The 18706-nt window shown below is 40.1% G+C and overlaps 1 long non-coding RNA gene across 2 annotated transcripts in view; it reads left to right on the forward strand.

Annotated features, from left to right (window-relative positions):
• The window catches only part of LOC113991778, a 95170-nt gene that overhangs the window by 47437 nt on the left and 29027 nt on the right, over nt 1–18706 (forward strand). For both annotated transcript variants that reach the window (XR_003542051.2, XR_003542050.2), the window contains exon 2: nt 12113–12220. This is a non-coding gene — a long non-coding RNA (uncharacterized LOC113991778). The remainder of the gene's footprint in view (nt 1–12112; nt 12221–18706) is intronic.

Genomic DNA, 18706 nt, shown 5'->3' on the forward strand with positions numbered 1-18706 from the left:
AGGGGAAAGCTACATTGGAGGAAAAGGCATGTGCCAAATGAAAGCATATTTAGGTTAGAAGAGATTTTCAGACTCTGTCTGTGGTCTTCTAAACCAGTGGTGTCCAAAGCAGGGTGCATGTACCACAAGAGGTGCATAAAACAGTCCACTGGGGTGTGGAAGAAAATATTTTTGTCCTATTAATAAATTTTTAGAACAACATTTATTTCATCTTTAGCTCACACTTTTTACTTTTTTTGGTGTGTTTTATAATTTACATAATACGGTGGTACATGCATATGATTTATAAATTACATACACTGGGGGAGGGAGGGGGTTTCTCAGATTTATTTTTCCGATAGTTAGCAGTCAAAGAGGTTTGGAGAGTGCCATTCTAAACCAAGGCTGTGGCCAGGATCTGCATATTGACCAGGCTGCATGTAGAACACCTGTGGTCAATGATCTTGCCCATGAAGGCATCTAGTTTTAGGGCTTCGAAATATCTGTACTGCATGCCCTGAGGCAAAACCTTGGTAAGTGAAATAGGAGTGTTTAGGAGCAAAATAGCTGATTGTGAGCTAGAGAAAAATCCTAGGGTTATGAGAGACAAATAGGCATTGCAAACCGCTGCTTTGCAAATGGTGACTTCCCACTACTTTTGGGAAAAGTGGTGTCGAAAGTGCATGTTGGTGGGAGAAGGTTGTGGCAGGTACCTCTGCTTGGCACGGAGTTGAAGCAGTGGGGTGGTGTCTCAGTAAATGTCATGCTGGGACATGATAGAATTCAAAAGCGTGTTAATTTCCAAATTGGAAAAGTACTGCCTTTGTGATAATATATATACTTCATATTATTAATATTGATTATGCTTAATCGATTAATAAGATATGAGCACAGTGTTTCAGTATGTAATCAGAAAAGGTGTGTAAATGCACACATGTGTATACGTATCTAGAGAAATGAAGTCTCGTGCATCTATAAAACGTGATGTTTTGAGCACTAGAAGCAGCAACTGTAGATAGATCAGCCTAGTCCAGGACTGCCTTCCAAGATAAACTGAGTTTTAACAGACCACATAGGTCTTTTGGTGTTGTGAATGGGGTGATTGCACCTTTTTTCTACTACTGTAGTTGGTTATTTTAAAAAAGCAGTGTATAAATCAGTGGCCCTCAGAAAATAACAGATTGTGAAAACTAGTTTCCTCTGCTATGCAAAATACTGTGTGTGTATGATATGCAGTCTTACACCAATTTGCTGGAAAGAATTCTTTATTTTTTCAGGTAATTTTTGAAAATTAGAATAATGGTGTTTTAGAGGTGAGAGCTGTGCATTAGCAGTGGAGGGCTATTAAAATAAGATGCGGTGTTCCTGATGGTCTACTAAAGATGGCAGCAAACAGCACAGGGTGAGATGGGCATATTTATATGCCTGTGTCAGCTTTCAGTGTTCAAAGGGCTGTTTAATCATATTTTGACCAAGTCAGATTAGAAAATTGTTCCATTTATTTTCAGCCCTTGTCTGTCGTGCAGTTTGTAGGCTCCAGTTGTGTTTGAGTGGATATGAATTTGTATGCACACACACATATGCTCATGTAAGTGTCCACAAAGTATTGCAAGCTAACTTTCTGTATACAGTTTACCTGCAACAGGTGTATATCTCATTAAAACTCTGTTAAAAACTGTGATTTTAATAACATTACACTCTTAGAAGTGACATTATGGTCTCAGCTACAGGAATTTCAGGATTTGTCTTTTTGTACTGTAGTCACTTTAAAAGTTCAGATGTTTGTGTAGACTATATTGGCTTTAAAAATCAAATGTTTAACAGGGCAAACAATGGCTGTGTGAGCTCCTCTGAGGCCTCTACAGGTGTTGTGAGATAAAATTACACAGGCAAGGGCGCAGGCCTCCAAGAAGACCAAGATTCAACCCTAATCAGGAGCTTATCTCAATAGAAAGGTTTGCAAAAGCCTTTCTGGATTCGTAGGTGAAAAAACATATTTTACACTCTCAAGATCTAGGGCATTACTGTCTATCAAAATCTAGGTGGTGGCCTTATAGCCAGAGAAATGCTATTGCCTTTTCTAGTAGCAGCACAGGTTCTGAATAATACTTTGAGGACAAGGTTTTGTCAGAACTGTGTTGTCAGGGTTTGCCTGGAGCTTTATTCTGATCTTTGTTCACTCTTGTCCAAATGAGTGATAGCTCTTATTTAATCAGTTTTAGCTTCAGCTTACTTTTATATGATTGTATAATTTAATGCCTATTTTTATAATAATCTTCATTAATTTCTCTGCCTAGTAGGTAGAACTAACAAGTTCTGTATTCTTTTAAAAATGAACTGTCTGAACATAGAATAAAATTGCAGGATGGAGAAGAACTGACATGGGATAATAGCAGAGGTTTGAAAACTGTGGGCACAACGTGATACGACCAGCCCACCCACCCGCTATTGGTCAGTTACTGGAAAAGGAGAGAAGTTATGGCTTGGGTCAAGCTGGTTTTAGGTGTTACAAAGAGAGACAAGAGAAAATATAAAGTATAGCTATCCAATATCCAATAGATTGGATATTTGGAATAATGTCTTCCCTGAAACAGTTGTAAAGCTCTGGAACAGGCTGCCCAGGGAAGTGGTAGAGTCACCATCTCTGGAGGAATTTAAAAGACGTGGGTGTGGCACTTGGGGCCGTGATTTAGTGGTGGATTTGGCAGTGCCGAGTTTAACAGTCAGACTCCATGGTCTTAGAGGACTTTTCCAACCAAAATGATCCTATGAGTCTATGAAGTCTGAATGTGGCATGGAATTGCAGAAGAGTGTAGAACAAGCAAGGAGTAAGGTATGTTCGAAAATGTATAAAAATAAGCCAAATTGGATCCTAAAAGAGGAATAAGCTCCCCCCATCAGCGTTGATACCTTTCTCTTGGAGAAAAGCTGTGGACAATGACAGCTTACCATAACCCTCTCTCTCCTGTTCTAGTCTAAGTAGGACTCAGGGAGGAGTCTGAGGAGAGCATAACACCACAGAGAAGAGAGAGGTATTATAAAGTCTGTAACAGATTTTTCACTATTTAGAAATGTTTGTGTTATCATTTACTGTATTTTTTATGGTAATAAATAGATCTGGACTAATAACAAGTTATTTTTTAGGCTGTTAAGATATGTTGTAGTCTAACAGTAAATTCGTAAAGTCTTGACTTTCCATCCAGATTGTGTTTCTGAGGCCCACATAAACCACGTGAGCTGTAGTTCAATACTGTCCTTAGAAGTGGGCAAATTATACTATTCAGCCTATAGGGATTATATTTGCTTCCCTTGGCCACATAATGGACACAGACATAAAAAGAGGAAAGCAAAAAAAAAATTTTTTTTGTTGCTATTAAGGAGAGCTTCTACCATAGTGTTTCATGTGAGGGAAGCGAGCAGATATGGCAGGAGTCCTTTGTGCTCTGTCCTTGCAAGGGTTGAAGGTGATGTTTATAAACCAAGTGAACAATCAAAAAGTCCACATAAGATTGGCTTTCTGTCGGATTTGCAGGAGTGTGAGTCCATGCAGTCCTTGTGTGGCTCTGACAGCTCCACTGCCAATATGAGTCACAGAATATCAGAGGAGCAAGAAGCTCTGCCTCTGGACTCATTGCCAAAGGCTGCATTGTGGTGAGGCAGTTGCTTGTTTACTTTCATAATATTACAGCTTGCAATCAATACTCACACAGTTTTGCTTGCTGGGCCTTAAGGGGACAAAATGAATGGTTTTTTTCTTTCTATCTAGAGTTCACTAGCTTGTGCCTATTACATGCCTAGTTTTTAATTTTAGCTCACCATGATTTTGAGAGGAAATTTGCAATGCAACATTCATCCCCTGAAAAAAAAAAATTGGAAATAAATAGAAACATGTTACTCACCTGATTTTGCTCCCCTTACCCTGTCTAACACCACTGTGCTCTGTTCCTTCTCATGCTCATCTCAATATTTTTGCTTGTTCATCTAACCTGTATGAACACCCTCCAAAAGTGTGGGCTTCCTGAGTGGTCATAGCAGGGTAGTGGGAGGAGAGGAGTCTGGAAATTTACTTGGAGATGTCCATCTGAAGCCTGAGAGTAGCTGGCACTTTGCAGAAGCCTTGTCCTTCCGTGCAAATGTTTGGATCAGTGGCTTACTTGGACTTCAGGCTCAGCAGGGATGGCATACAAGAGCACCATATGCAGCATATATTTTTGAAATATGTTTTTAATACTGGATTTTTGAATATTAGTTCTATGCAGAGCTGTAAAACTCCATAACAAATAAAGAACAAATACGTCTCATTCTTTCTAACGCTTAAGCAGCCCTTTGGATTTTTTTTTTTTTGTAGCTCAATAGATTTCAGTAGGAAAGTCCTGATAAATGGGGGAGGGGAAGGGAGTCTGTTGCATTGATACCCCTTTATTAAAGTAAACAGAATTTTCAGTCTTGTGGTTTTACATCCCAGGCAAAACCTGTGGTCTGTTTTCCTTTCCTGCCCTCCATCCTGTAGGAATTTTTCTATACCTCATCCAATGTTCCTCTCCTTTGCACCATTGCATTATAACTTTCTGTATTCTTGAAATTTTCTTTTGCTTTCTTCTTTCCCTTCAATGTCTTCCTCTTTTTTTCACCAGTTGACTGTAATAACAGCCTGAGGAGGAGGCTGCTGGTTTTCTCCTGTTGCAGTTGTTCAGAGTTTCCTCAATGCCTGTTGGTGCTTTGCATGGAGAGTCACTAAGTGCAATGGAATTGGTTTCAAAGAGTGAAATTCAGGCACAAGCCCTTCATGGTAGCATCTCAAATATCAGGGAGATCATACTTCAGTATCTAGTTTACAGCCAGAGCCTTGCAAGGCTAGTGTAAATAATAAATCGTCTTGATTATTTTCTTTATGGGTTGTGCAAATGAGACACTGAACATAGAGCTCTATACAATATATTTTCATTAAACTGATCGTTTAACTAATCTCTGTAACAGAGTACTTTATGTATATGAAGAGTTACTTTCATGTTGACCACACCTGCTGGTTTATTGCTGTAGATGTCCATAAAGATAGATGGAGTTTTAACCAATCAAAGGTAAAAGAAACAACCAATTCCCTTTTGCATTTGTTCAGTGAAGATCACAAGGCAAATTAATTAGTCTAAGTCAAAATGACATGCCTTCAAATGGATGGGTAAAGACCAGAAATAGTCTTTCTTTTCCCCAAGATACTGCACAACAGTTTCATTTAGATTCTCTTTAAAGTTTGAAGGGATTAAATGAGAGCTAGAACAATTAGCTTACTTGAGTTAAATGAGAGTAGGGAGCAGGATCAGTCTTGTTAATTTCATGGATAAATTCAGTGGTTTGTTATTTTTTTCCAGAGACTGCTTGTTTCGTTTTTTGAAGAATTCCCTTCTTTATTTATCATGCCCTGCTAATCCTTTTGCAAGAAAGAGAGAAGCGTTATCAGCTATAGCAGATTAAGCTGACGTGACACCAAACTTTGGTGGGTATCATTCAAACCAACACCAACTAAGTGATATACTGAAAATTTTTGGAAGGAATTCAGTGTATCACCAAATGGAACAGATCAACCATGATGACAGTTTGAGACATGCAGGACAAGGAGAGGTTCATGGGTGTGAGATAGTTCAAAATAAGGCTCGTGGCCATTTTGTTTGGCTTTCTGGATATTAGTGTGCATATAGCTGCTATTTGCACAGTTATGTTTGTGTTCTACTTACACAACATCTGTGAAGTTCTGGCCAAGTGGCATAAATGTAAATTTTGTTGCTAGGAGCTCTGGCATTGAGATTTCACTTTCCTCCCACTTCTCCCACAGTGAGAAGTTGTTACAAGGCCTCTGCTGTGCTGACAGAACACTTATACTCTCTTGAAGGTATAAGTGGTGCAGAATCATATCCATAGATTTTATACTGCTGCTTATCATTCAGATATGGGATAATTTTCCATATGAAGATAGAAGCAAGGGAAAACAACCCTAACAGGACTCTTAAAATCTGTGGCATCCTGTTCTGTGGATCAAACTCTGCATTGCCACCAGCAACACATTTTTAGGAGAATGAGTTTAGGAATCCAGATAGCTATTCATGTAGCTTTATTCATAACAAGGTGGGTTTTGTAGCAAGGGTTGTCATTTCAGATATGCTGCGAACTGTATTACTTTGGTATCGTTAGCCATAAAATGGTTTTCTACTGTGAGTGCTGAAATGTTAAAATGTGACTTCTAGAAGAAAAAGGTCAGAACTCTCATCAGAAAAAGTGCTTTTCTGTCTTAAATACTGAAAAATTGTTTTGGTTTTTTTTGTTGTTTTTTTTTTTTTTTTGTGATGGAGAACATGTAAGGGCTTACTTTGCATATTGTTGGCAGGTTTTTGTTCCTTTCCTTGCTGTCATTAGTGATATGTACTTAGTTTCTTGTAAGGGATCTGAGGAGACACCTGCAAGAAGTACTTCCACTGACAGGACAATTTATTTGAATGGTGTAACAAAACTGGAAAACAGGCATTTACACTGTTAGAAAAGTTTATAATGAGTTGTATTCTGTGCGGTGAGATTTAGATCCAGTACTCTGAGCTTCTGCTTTGTGTGTTCAACTCCTCTTTTCAGTGTTCTGGCAAAGTAGGATGTCCTGCTCGTCACACAGGAGACAATCTGGGAGACAGTCATCAGCCAAGGGTTGAAACTTACTGCACACATTTGTTCATGATCAGCTACCAGGCAATTTCATAGTTAACAACTGAAAATCAAGTATGACTCAGTCAGGTTTTGGACACCCAGTGTCTCCACTCTGACACCATGTTACTGGTCTGATGGGCTTAGTGTTGACGGCTCTTTGCCTCTTAGTTCATAGTGGATGGACAAGGGGTTCTCTGATCATGGAAAACCAGAGATAAGCGAGCGTCTTCCCTCTTTTCCAGGCTCCAAAGTGAGTATACGCTTTTCCTCAAGGGCAGCATGATCCAAAGGATAACTTTCTCATTTGTAGTTAAAAACCAGTATGTTGTGGGTCATTGAGACAGCAAACTGAGTACCATTTGTCTGGTACCTTCTAATTGTTGCAGCCGTGATGCCATTTTCTTGGTTTTATTCTTTTTAAGCAGTGATACCAAGCAAGTGGTCTGCATTGTGTTTGGGTGCAAGGCAGGCAAGCAGGTCTTCATGCTACAATGTCATATGTGCTTTTTCCCACACAGTTTGGCTTTTGCAGTGATTCCTGCCACCATTGTGGTTTTGATCACTTTGAAAACGCCAAAATGTCTGTACTTGGAGAATACAAAATAGCCGTGACTACCTTTTGCGGTAAAATCTTAGGCCCTTTTGTTTGCATTGGTTAGACTTGTGTGGAAGAGAGCTTTGGGAAAGACATTTTAACCCACTGTTGTTGTGTTGCAACCTGTTCAGAATTACCTGCATGCTCATGCTGCAGTGGCACTAGGATGATGAGGTGCCTTTGGACATGCCAGGGGTGAAGCTGCAGAGAGAATGTGAGGCTGTCACATCTTGGTACATGTTTGATCAGCACTTGTGTGAGGGTGAAAATGCGTGTTCTGCTGGTTCCAGCAGCAAGCAATCAGGGAAACCTGTATTACTAAAATGTACAATGAGAACTGTGCAGTTCTTGTGCAGGAATTAGCAAGCACATGTAGGGATTGTATTGTCAAGCGAACAGAGCACTTGACAGGAGTCTGAGAATAATATGTCTTTCTTCAGCCCAGACATTGAGTCATTGTGTGATGTTTGGCAAATTGCTTCTACTCTTTGTTTCCCCCACAGGAAACAGAGGACCCTGCTTTAAAATGAGATCTGTAAGAAGTATATAATAAATAGTCATTATAATGATACAGTTTTCTGCTAAAGCTCAGATAATCATTGTCAGCAGTGGCATTAATTTTAATTTGTTTCCTTAATTGAATGGAGGTTTGACATGCAGAATTCCGTGTTGCAGTTGGGCAAATTGGTGCTTGATGGACTGGTCAGAAATTTTGGTGATCTTTTTTTTACTTGTAAACAGAATTCTTAATTTAGTGAAAATAAAGATCTTTATAATTTGAAGCCAATTGCCAAGAGAGGTTTGCAAATTGCTAATAAAAGGTTAAACTAATTTACAAATAGGGAAATGCTGACATTTAAAGTATCTTTTACATTGTTATAGAAATAGCTGGTGTTTTTTCTACTACAGCATTTATATCTTATTTTTGGAACAGTGTTAGCTGCTGCTGTAAAGATTTTCAACCTGTCTAGAAGTAGAGGAACAGAAATACATTTTTTTTGTGCTTGCATCACATCCTGGTACCAAATGATCAGTGGTTGCCCTCCTCACCTCTGGGCCGAGCAGATTTAGGGTTCTGCAGTGAATTGATGTCCCACATGTGCCAATGGCTTTGCTGTTACCTTGGTCTGTGCAGCAGTTTCTGGATTTCAGGCTGGCGATCTCTAACTCAGTGGCAAAAGAAACATTCATTGGTATTGATTAAATGAAACACAGCTGAAAACTACAATAAACAGTACCTGTTAGATTTTCTGGATTGTTGATTTGAGTATTTTGTACAGATGCCCAGATATCCACTGTAGCAATACATAAAATATATTGTTCATCTTCTTACCTATGCAGGACATGGCTTAAAAAACATAAAGGTGACCACTGTCTCCAGAGGAACGGACCACTGGTTTGAGCACTGATTACACAGAGAAACATCAGCTGTACTGTGTGTGCTGCAGGAACTTACACTATAAAGGCTGAGGAAATGCTAGTTTGTCCTAGATATGTCCTTTTTGCTGTCTACCACATGCTCACATAAAAAGCTTCAGAACGTACCTGAATGGGGCATTCTAAAAGCCATTCCCTCTGATGGATCCCTGCGGCAAGAAAATCTCTTCAGCTTGAATTCTTTTTTCTTTGCTGTCCTTTATATTTACTTTTCAATTCAAATATGTATATTCTATAGCTCCACTTGTTCTCCCAGATGTCAGACGATCACCTCCTATGCTGTAGGTCAAGGGCTTTCTGAAAACACGTGTGAAGTAAATTGAACAAAATGAGAACTAACTAATTCTAATTAGTTCACCAATGTTCTATTGTACAATTATATATATTGTTTAAAGAGTGAGAAGCACCTCATAATAATGGAGTTTCAGGTTATTAATACACCTTCTACAGTGGTCCCTATTTAGTTAGGGTAGGTTTGACCAATTCTACTCCCATGCTATGCTAATGTACCTGGCCTGAAAAGGTCACAGCTAGTGGGATCTAAAAAGACTCTTACAGTTTTGCTCATATGAGTTCCTTAACAATTGAGTAAAATTGGTAAAAATAGAAATAACAAATGGAAAAAGCAGTACCAAATACTGATATTATAGCTTCTCTTTACCATTGCTTTGGTCAGAAGCTTTGCACTGTGAAAGTTTGTTCAATGTGAAGAGATCTTCATGGATTATAGAACAGGACTGTTACTAAACACTTGTTTTACATCTTATTATAATTCTTTGGGCAAAAGTGAGTTATCTCTGACTGCTGTACAGGCTGGAGCATCTAGGGATTGCTGTAAGGTGTGTTTTGCTGAGTCCCTAGAGGACTCATTGCCAGCTGAAGAGAGACAAAAGATGGTACTCCCCCGAAGATCATGCTGTTGCTTCCCTTTACTCTTTGCTCGAGTAACCTGATGAAAAGAGCTGCTATGACAAGCACAGGCTAGCTGAGAGTTTTCCCACAGTCTAGGAATTAGCTGGCTTGATCAGGCAACTATTTAGTCTCTTACTACTTATGTCTGACACAAATGTGTCATCACATAGGAGAGTAGCTGACATGTAAAATGCTTTCCCATAGGCAATGCAGTTTCTTAAACCAGTGGTGCACAGTAAGCTTAAAGGAACGGACATAGCGATACATATTTATGACATCAGGAGTCCCCTAGCATTAAATCAAGCAATTTTATATGACTGCTATGAACCCTTAGCTTCATTGCTGGTTTGTGAACTTTCTTTTAGTCATCTGTAGAGAATGTTTCCTAAATTCTTGGATTGTGTTGCAGCCCTCTGCTTTGGTTAGGAACACACAGCAGTTGGATCTGAGGGCATGGCTTGGGGTTACAGCATGATGTTATAGAAAATCTTGATTATTTCTAAGCTTGATCAGGCATAGCATTCATGAAGGTGCTGAGGTATTAACATCTTTGCACTAAGCCATTTGAAAAACAGGATTTGCAAAGAAAGATGCTGAGCGTTTATCTCCAGGATACAAAAGAGTTTCATGGAATAATGCTCTGTAAGCTGTTCTGACTCTTCAACCTGTTATTCTACCAAGCACCATGTGTTTGGCAAGTTACAGGGAGAGCCACATGGCACAAGAGCTTGTAGTATGAAAAGTGTGGTTAAAAAATGAATTACTCAATTCTTTTCCACAGCCCAAATGGGATTGAATTACCTTGTCTTTTTTTAAACAATGACACTAACCTCTGAGATAAAACCCATTTTATCTCCTGAGTTGAAGCATAATTGGAAAAATAGGTTTTTTGAAAATCCAGAATATTTGTATTTCATAATGGGGATACTGTGTAGGATGGGAGTGTCTGAAGCACATCACAGATGACATTCCTGACTGTTTTGTCTGACCTGAAACTGCATTTCTCAATGGTTAACAGTTCAGAAACCATTCCCGAGACAGTATGTGGCTTCACTGGAGTCACTGGAGCTCTGCTGTGCCTGGAACTGTCTTACACATTGTGTATTTTACAGCTCTGGGTCAAGTTTGGAGGAGCCGAGATAAGGAATACGTTAAGTAGTTTATAGGTGGTGAGACAAGAGCCTGCATCGTGGTGCAGGTGGCAAGCACTGGCAGCTGATCCAGCTCCTCCATCAGGCTTCGTAACCTTGGCTGAACTCCCTGCTCTGGTCACAGTATTTCCTCCAGTAACCCTGCTGAGAGCTGGTGAGAAAGCACTGACCCCTTGGTGAACCTCACAGGCTCCATATGCCAAGACCTGAATTGCCACCCAGATGCCAGTGAGGTCAAAGAGTCATGGTAAGATGCTGTGCAAAGCATCCTCTGCAAAATGCATCAGCTTTCACCTCCTTCCTCCTCCCTGGCCCTGACCCGGGGAGAGGCTTGTCATCAGGACAGAATTTCTGTATGAGTGTTGTCTGTGAGGCTGGGTCTGCCTAAATCTGCCCTTGCTGATGTGCTCAGGTTAAAACTGATAGCAGAGGATTTTGATTCTCTTCTGTGTCTCATGCTTTGTGCAAGGATGCACCTGGCAGCTCCGGACTACATGCTGCTTTTCCAGCCTCACTCCTTCCGTGCTAGTCTATATGTTTCTCAAAAGTCATTTAAACCAGACTTAGCATCTTGATGTGTTACCTTGTGCATGCAGAAAATCACACACACTCTCAGTAAAAATCCTTTGTGTTAGTCTTCTTTTTTTTACTTTCCTGCTTTTTGTGCTGTAAAGACAGTGTCTTAGCACAGAGCATTATAAGGTTATGTTAATTAGAATAGCCAGTAGCTATTCTAGCTATTCTAATACAGAAGTAATGCTAAGTAGTTGGGGGTTTGCATGTTAAGGTATGGATTTATAGCAGGGCAGAAAGGCTCTGCAGTAAGGGTCCAGTGCTTCATTGCATTTTTATTGTGTTTGCTTGTTACGGGTTGGGGTTTACTTGTGCATAAGACATGCTACCATTTTGAGCAGGCAGGTTATGCAGATAAACATTTTGATCATTTGTACAGTATGTGTGTCTTTTAAAGTGCAAGTTTACAAGTCAATTGCTAAATCTTACTGATTTAAAACACACTGTACGCAGGTCAGTGGGCTGAAAATGTGATCTTGCAATCCTGAAGAAGAAGCCTTTGGTTTGGAGTAGACTGTAATTAAGGAAACTGTTGTATTCCTTATCACCCTTTGTTCTGTAGATAATGTATCTTGTAACCTGTGTCTGTCTCTTCTTTTGTGTTGCAAGGGTATGCTTTCTCAGGCTATTTTGTACAACCACAAGTTAGACCTTGATGTTATTTTTAATCTGTATTCTTGGTCTGATATGTCATTGCTCTGTGTTATGAACCTTGTCATGGAATTTGAAAAAAAAAACCAAGGTGAAACATACTGAAATACCTTTGTCTTTTGTTTTCCAGGATATAAAGTTTTGAACAGTGCCTCCCCAAAAAGTGTGATGAGAAATGGCTTTAGGAAACAATACCCAGAGAAGTTATTCCATCATCCCCTGCTTCATCTTTGTTGAGGTGAGTCCAGCATTCAGCTGCCAAACCTACAGAGAAGGCAACTCTGCCCTGCCGGAATTAAGTAATTTGCTGCCCATTTTGCTAGCAGGGAAGGATGATTTCTTACTTGATAACATAAATATCCATTTTCATACTTGATACCATCAAGTTCTCCTGGAAACAGTCCTGCACAAGTTATCCAGATCTTGGGTACAAGAACAAGTAGATGTTGTGTTTCCAAGACCTCTCCATCTGGCTTGCTGGCCTGTCCTGTGGTATTTGGCAGAGAACAGGCAGTAGTTGCAGATGTGGGTCAGTAACAGGTCATCTTCCCATCTTTTCTCAGACCCTTATCCATCTTCATGCTGTACAAGAACTAGACCTCGTTCAAGGAGATTTCTGACTTCACAGTCTCATGGTTCATAGGCTTAGGAAACAACACTCAGCTCTGATTTCCATTCAAGTGGAACATACAATGTAGATGAGGCAAGCCTGTCCATTAAGTGTGATGAAGAAGCTTGGCTAGCACAAGGGCTGTGAATTGTCTAGCAGTGAAGCTGAAGGAGTGGATGTTCCCATCATGGAGTATGATCCACATCTTTGTTAAGGGTAGTTGGTGACTGATTATTTTACTCTGTACAAATGCTACTTTGTGGGTCTTCTTTTATTTAGCACAACACTGGTAGACTGGCCAATATCATTATTAAATCAGTGCTTGTTTGACTGGTGCTTATGAGGCTGGGATGGTTTTCCTGGCAAGGGGAGGCAACTATGTTTCGTAGGAGGATGAAAGCTTCCATCAGATTTACAGGGTAAAAAGGAAATAAATGCCTGTGACTAACCATCTTCAGAGCTACCTGTCTGATCCTAGCTTGGATGCAGTACTGACCCTCTGGCCCAAATTATGAGGCAATTTGTGCTCTTCCACAAGAGAAGTGCTAAGAACTGTTGAAAGACTAACTGTAATCCTAAGTGTTGTGTAAGACTTATCCCACTTCTGCTGAAATCGTGGAAGGGTTTGAGTGTGCTGGCAGCAGTGGCAGGTGAAATGGGCACTGCTTTCCAGGGCTCCTGAGCACTGACCATTCCCAGGGGACATGGGAAAAGCATGCCCTGGTATCCAGGGCCTCTCTAACCCTTCATCATCAGCTGGAGTCCCCTCCTTTTTCAGCTGGTAGAAACAGTCCCCTTGTGTGTTCTCCCTACTTTCTGTGCTACCAGCTTAGCCCCAAAAACATAGTCAGACAATTCCTGGGTGATTAGTGTAAACAGTACTTTTTGTTTTGATTTGAATGGACCTTTTTGAGTGGTTGGAAAATTAGGAGACAGAAGAAGCATGATAAAACCAGTAGTAAAGCTTGGCATAGGACCTTCCCAGCTGTAGTTGTGGCAGACACCAGTGTGGGAAGGTGGCTTAGCCTTACAATGCTCCACAGGGATTTGTCACATAATGTCTGGCTTCCTGGGGAATCTCTGCTCCCTCGGGAAACTGAGGGTGGGCTGTTCTGATGGAGACAAGGAGTCACTCGTTTATCCTAACAGCTAGAGAAAGAAGGGATAAAAATGGGGAAAAAACAGCAATGAGCTCAGAAAAAAAAACAACCAACAATAAACACTATCAGGAATGAGATTTCTCAAATTTATTGCTTAAACAAGCACTTCTGAAGATTTTTAGTGCTCCAAGTGTATGAATGATGACCATGGTTGGAAGCCTATGACAGAGATATAAATGGTTCCTCCTGTAGACAAGACTGATATGATGATAAAGGTGAGTTTGCTCTATAAGTGTATATTCCTTGTCCTTTCCTATACTTACTTTGCTGATTAAAACAAAACTTTAAATTAAAAGTCAGTCAAAACCAGAGAGGTAGTGTCTGAAAAGATGTTCTCTCTGCTACATTTGATGAAAACATGTATTTCTTCCCCTCTTTGCCCACAGTATGGATTTTTAATTTAGCACTACTGCGACTACAAATTCAGACTTGTGTCAAGCATTGTAGCATTAACAACGGGAGATCTCATTTCCTACTGGGAGTGCAGAGATGATTGACTGATAGTAGCCATTCAGTCTGAAAATGGCTACCTGTAAACCTTAAGGTACACTGGAGGTGGTGTTCTTTTCCCACTGCTGTGCTTCTGAGACTAAAGTAGGTGTTGGTTTATTTTTTCAGACAAGCTGCCCCAGACACCCAAGCCCTGTGCTGGATTACCTGAGTTAGGACAGACCCTATTTTTGTAGCTTTGAAGCAACCATGAGAATTGATTAGCTGTGTGACACCTTACTGCTGTTGCAAAAAGCAGGACAGCTAAAAACAGTCTTGCCTGCTTTCCTGATAACATTTTTCTGTGCAAAAACAATCCAGCAGCAGTCATGTCAGCTGGTCATGAGTACAGAAAGAGATGGTCAGTAAATATTATCATTGGCCTGTTCCCCAGAATGTGCTGCCTCCTCCCCTGGGGCCTTGTCCTGTGATTAAAAGTCTTGAGATATTTAATCTTAAGAAAAAAATGCTGAGCCTGGATTGTCATGTCAGATGCCCTGCCAAGAGGTATTTGCTAACTGCCCACTAGGCAGTGTGCTTTCACATAAGTTGTGGTGGCAGTGGTAGAAATGAGGTGTCACAAAGAGTTTGGACACTATAAATACCATTATGCTCAGTGTGTACAAATATGACACAGTTTCAGCAGTAATTCTCATTTCCATTTTTTTCCATTTCATTTTCCTCCCACGGAACTAATTTGTAGCAGTTAGTTATTATGGAACCTGACCTGAAGATGAATGGCTCATTATAAAAACTTAGACCCTTTGCCTGACTCTACAAATTCCTTTTTATGTTCAAAATATGAAAGTTTTAATAATGGAGAGATAGCATCTAATGTCTAATCGGTAATGACATAGATGTTAAATTGACATTTTTATTCTCTAATTGGAAACATAGTGTCATGTTATGAGTAGATTTAAAGGCTAAACAGAGAATCATTAAACTAATTTTAATCCACTTATCAGATCTGAGTTTCTCTCCCAAATAATACAGACAGCTTTCTGGATTGTTCTTTATTGTATTATAAGATTTACTGTTGCACTCTGGCATTTGTCACCAGATGTCCATGAAGATCTGGTAGAGTACATTTTGTTAAACACATAATCAATTAATTGGGACATGCAGGAGTCTTTTCCCTGCCCTCCTTTGCAGCCAGCATCAGTGAAAGGAGCCTTCAGGAAGCTTGCTCTCAGCCTTGGTTTACGTGTAAGAGGTTGCCACCAGATGAGACCAATTTTGTTCCTCATTCAGCTGACATATGCCACTGCTTTGAGCAGTGTATGGACCACTGAGTACCTGGTCCATGAGGACTGAAGCCGTTGGACAGACGTTAAATAACAGTGTAAAGAGCAGGATACCCTAATCCGTAGCTTCCAGAGCCCTCTGCTACATTTGGTCCAGTGATGGACTCACAGCATGCAACAGAGGCTGTGGAGCTGCCAGCTGTTGGTATGCCCTGAATCTATCCCAGCAAATGCCAATAGTGCACAGCAGCCTATATGAGGACTTGCTGATGGCCAGGACTGATCACTAAAGAGATGGTAGGCAAGCATGAGCGAAAGTAGGAGAAGCAGCATCTGGTTTGACAGGAAAAAAAATTCTCACATCTTCTTCTTCTTTCACTTTTCCACTTTGGCCTTTGTTTGCCAAAGTTCTTTAATGGAACACCTCCTCCCTCTTTCACCTGCTGGTATGTCTGTGACAGAGCAGTGTCAGAAACACCTATAAAAATACTTCAGCACAGCTGTCCCAGGATTTTGCAATCCCACTTTGCAAGGTGTGATCCAAGGAGTCCTGTGTTTCATCTTTCCACATAGCATCCACATGTGTACTTGTTCAAGGTGGAGAAAGGTAAAATCACAACTGGTATAGGTGTGTTGTACACAGAAGTACACCCAGTTTTCTGATGCTTATTGTTAGTGACAGAAAGTGTAAGGGGATGTGATAATTCCATTTGCTAGTAAATGTTACCCTTCCTAAATCTTCGTTCGCGAAGCCTAGCCATGATGATGAGTAAATGTTGGAGGGAAAGTTCCATACTGTGAGTAAACAGCATCCTTACAACTATACATGATTTCAGGGGGGAGGCATGTGAACAACTTTAGAGCCCTTGTGGCTGTTTGAATGGTGGTTTTTGAAGAAGCAGTATCCTCGTCTTCCTGCAAGGAAAACCTCTCATATCTTCTGAGTCAACAGCAGTTAGGACTGTAATGGCTCTCTAGATAACAAAAAGTGAAATTTGGTCTGGAGTTTCTGCTTATGTGGCATTTTCTTATTCCTTTTTCCTCCCTTGCACTGCAAGTCCTGGCTTGAGGGCTTGGATTGTTTCAGGGTGTGAGTTATCTGAGGATTTATTTTCAAGTGCAGTTACTCCTGAAGGAGCTGGGGCCATCTAAGATGTGTCTTTCACATGAAAACACTGCAATTTTCTAGAACCAGATTTAATTAAATTGTCTTAAACGGATCAAAGAGTTACTGAATAACAAGTGACTTTGATATGACTGATGTATATTCCACATTGTGCTGTATTGTGGATTATTGTAATCCTGACTATGACAAGGTAGTAGGAGCAGACTCAAATAAGCAACACCATTAAAACTTAAAACATTGTACATCTTTCAAATTCTGTAATCTGAAGATCCCACTTTTTCACACTAAATCCATTTTTCTGCCCTCAGGAAAGCTTTTGCAGGCAGAGTGGAAACTGTTTCTTCTTGACATTTTGATATATAGGGCGTTGCAAAGGGATGAAGATTTTATAAGAAAGATCTCTTCTCTCCTTCCCCCCAAAGAATATAATGAAAAATCCGCAAAATTCAAAGCTCTAGTCTTACATCTATTCTGATATAAACTTTGGCTGGAACTATAGGTATTTTACAGCCTTATAGGATTTCTGTTCCTACAATCAGTGGAGTAAATTTTACCTTACATTTTGCTATTTTATGTTTGGACAGATTGAATCATCTTCAAATATCAGTTCAAGCGTAATTAAAAAATGGTTTCAACTTAGAGAAGTTAAGAAGGCAAGGATTCTTCTTTCTTTGCCTAGCTACATTTTCCTGCCAGTATTTCATGTAGTCAAGCCAACAGCTGAACTACCCTTTAGCAGGAGAATTTCTGCAATACTGAAATCATTTGTGTGAGACAAGTGCCCCTTGAACTTCTGTTTGCCATCAGCATCACAGCAGGACTTAGAGAGCTGTGAAAAATCAGTGAATTTAAAACAGTCATCACGTGTGGCACTTCTTGTAATCTAGTTTTTTGTTTAGGTGTTCTGAAAACTCAAAAGATTTTGCACATTTGGGTGTAGTGGCTGGTGCCCTCTAATCTTGAGCAGTGTTCGGGGAGTGTGAAATGTTTTTTTCTGTGTGCTGTGGTCCACAAAGCTATATTTGTAAGAGGATTGAATGTATTGGGAGTCATTTTTTAAAAAGTCACTTCTCTCATAAGAAAAATAATAATCCAGTCAGACTTTAATATAATCATTAACTGAAAAAGCATCCCAAGGTGAACCAAATAGTTGCAGTGATCAGTGGCTGTGTTCTGCAGCAGTATCTAATATCCGCCAAGTGGGGCTTTTTGATTTTGTTTCCTGCTGAGACAGAAAATAAGGTTTTTTCCAGTGGTTCGTGTGTGCTGGCTCAACTCTTTCCCTTTCCATAGGAGTCTTGCATGAAGCTGTTTAAAGCTCTGTGCCTTGCTTTTTCCATCTGTGCTATGCTTGGTCGTGCTGTGCTGCTCCACTGGGATGCTGTGAGGACAAAGTGCCCTGAGGGACGTGTCATGTGCTGGTGTTGTATAAACTGCCTGTCATTAGATCCTCCAGTTAGGCCTGCTGCGTGAATTGGTGGTGACAGATGCTGACCAAATTCAGGGGAACTCCCTTTGTAGTAGAGTGATGTTTCTGCATAATCCGTATGCTTCAGTCTCTTCTGCTTCTTGGGATTCACTGTTTCTTGTTTTATTCTCTCAGCATATGTATCTGTTTGTTGCTTTTTCTAAATATCTCTTTGTGTTCCCCATTTGCCAGTCATTCCTCCACATTTGCTTTCTTTATCTATCTTCCACATACCTCCCTTTGTTCCAGGTGACTGGGTAACTCCATGTTATAAAATTGGCTTAATCTCAGTGAATAGATGTCTCTTGAACATTGGATTAGTTTTGTTGAATTGCTAAGCAGCTTTCATATATATTCGACTATAAACGAAAATCCTTCTAGGTGCTTCACAATTAGGCAGAGAGCACAGAAGACTCTTGGCCAAAATGGACACTGTGAAATAAAGCACACTATTATTTGATTCTCCTTAACATCTTGAGGACCTCTTAAAATTAACATTAAGGGGCTGCCCTTGAGGGATTAGCTGCTTTGCTGCATTTTTCTTTAAAATATAAATGAAAGGTTTGTATTCCTGCCTGCAGACACATGAAGCATGTTTTTTATCCTCCCCATTTATCCTGAAAATTT

The sequence above is a fragment of the Pipra filicauda genome, unplaced genomic scaffold (assembly GCF_003945595.2).
Source record: "Pipra filicauda isolate LSUMZ 115617 unplaced genomic scaffold, ASM394559v2 scaffold108_size2327098_pilon, whole genome shotgun sequence".
NCBI lineage: Eukaryota > Metazoa > Chordata > Aves > Passeriformes > Pipridae > Pipra > Pipra filicauda.